The sequence below is a fragment of the Tupaia chinensis genome, unplaced genomic scaffold (genome assembly GCF_000334495.1).
Source record: "Tupaia chinensis unplaced genomic scaffold, TupChi_1.0 Scaffold149090_1, whole genome shotgun sequence".
In the NCBI taxonomy this organism is placed as follows: Eukaryota; Metazoa; Chordata; class Mammalia; order Scandentia; family Tupaiidae; genus Tupaia; species Tupaia belangeri.
Genome location: NW_006208936.1, coordinates 1,421,249 through 1,423,264, shown reverse-complemented (window position 1 = coordinate 1,423,264; position 2,016 = coordinate 1,421,249). Strand labels below are relative to the sequence as shown.

Sequence of the window (2,016 nt, the reverse complement as noted above, 5' to 3'; positions counted from 1 at the left end):
GGGACTCAAACCGCAGTCGACTACGTGGCAGTCCAGCGACATAGCCATTACGCTAACTGCTGGTCCCACAGACTTCTATTAATTCAGGGAAAATTTTTAATGTATTATATATTTAAATTAATTTTAGGTTCTGCTAGTTGGGTTTTCTTCTTCAGCAACTTACATGTTAAATTTCTTTTGTGTATCTTCTGTATTTATGTTTCTCGTTGTACTCTTTTTTTTTTTTAAATAAAATTTCAGGCATACAGAAAAGTCACAGGAATAATAGAAGTACTCCTTCCACCTTAATTCAGGTTCATCAGCTGTTTTCATTCTGGCCCATTTTCCTTATGATTTACTCTCACACACACAGACTTTGCTCAACCAGTCGAAGGTAGGCTGCAGACAGCTCATTCTTCTACCCCGGGTGTATCATCATGCTCCCTAACAACGAGAATATTCTCTCACATAGCCACAAGACAATTTTCAGGTCCAGGAGGCGTGACATTGATACAATCCTATGACGTAAGCCGAAACTCCTATTTAAACTTCATTGACTATGTCAGTAATGTCGGCCATGGCAAATCCTCCTGCTCATCCCAGTCTGGGTTCAATACAGGATCCCACACATCGCGTTAGTTCTTCCATCTCTTTAGTCACCCTTAACTGGGAAGCATCTCTTGCATGTCCTTTTCTTTAATGACTTTAACTAGTCGTTTGTGGATAGTAGAGTAGTTCATCCTTAGTTACAGGTTGTGTATTTTGAGAGAAATCAGGCCAAAATGATGCTGGGATGATGTCTTACTTCCGGGCACAAAAGGCCCTATTACTCATCTTGTAGTTCGCCTGCCCCCCTCCCTGTAACCAGCCTCTCCCTCGAAGAAAGCATTTCCTTCCAGCTGTTCTAGTAGCCGGTGGTACTTAGAATCCAAGACCTGGGTGCTCACTCTTACTGAGGCATATCGTTCTCAGGCCCTCTCAACAAGGAAGCTGACGAACGCATAGCTCGCCCGTGTGTGCATGCAGGGCTGTAATTATGAGTCTGGATCGAGTCCTCCACACGAGGCCACTTTAATCTCCACCTCTGTGTGCTTCAGTTCCACTCTCCCACAGGGAGAAGTCGAGGCTCATCATCCTTCGTGTGCTTACTATGTACTCCATCCTAAAATACCCAGAGATCGTTTCAGAACTGTGACCCATATGACTGTGAGAAACAAAACAACTAATTAGAATTCAATATCTGTATATACTATTTCTATCTTTAGTTTAAAGTATGTACTCAAAATACCATTTCAAAAGTTATTTGGGCTAGTTCTCTAACTAGTATTTTCTTTTTCTTTTTGGAGAGGTTTTTGCTATAGGGCACATGCACTCGCCAGAGAGAGACATAGAGACAGAAAGCGAGAAATCACCCCCCATGGGGGATGGCCACGCCACAATCTCTTCTCCATTCTCCTCTCGGGATCTTGGGCACTCACGCACACGCGCCCGGTGTGAGTTTAAGCCACCGGGTCCGGGACGTGAACCGCGGTCGACTACGTGGGAGTCCAGCAACATAGCCATTACACTAACTGCTGGTCCCTCTCACTAGTATTTTGAACTTTTTTTTTCCTATTTTCTTTTCGGTTTTCTCATTTCTACTCTCCCCCTCCCTTTGTTTTCTTTAGCATTTATTTGGTGATAGTTTGTTGTTTCATTTTATTTCTGTCCTGAGTTCTTCTTTTTTTTTGTTTTTTTTTTTTGGAGAGGTTTCTGTTATAGGGCATGTGCACACACCAGAAAGACAGAGAGAGACAGAGAGACAGAAAGTGAGAAATCACCCCCAGGGGGATGGCCACACCACAATCCCTTCTCTTCCATTCTCCTCTCAGGATCTTGGGCAGGTACGCACACACGCCCGGCAAGTTTAAGCCACCGGGTCCGGGACTTGAACCACAATCAACTACATGGGAGTCCAGTGACATAGGCATTACGCCAACTGCTGGCCCCTTCTGCCCTGAGTCTGCCAGGCTGTTTAATACCGCCTTGCCATCTCAT

General features: G+C 44.3%; 1 long non-coding RNA gene across 1 annotated transcript in view; it reads right to left on the bottom strand.

Moving 5' to 3' along the window:
- LOC102498794 (uncharacterized) overlaps window positions 1-212 on the bottom strand; it is a 2,172-nt gene extending 1,960 nt beyond the window's left edge. The window contains exon 1 of the long non-coding RNA XR_003548304.1: window positions 164-212. This is a non-coding gene — a long non-coding RNA (uncharacterized LOC102498794). The remainder of the gene's footprint in view (window positions 1-163) is intronic.
- Window positions 213-2,016: the final 1,804 nt, after the last annotated feature.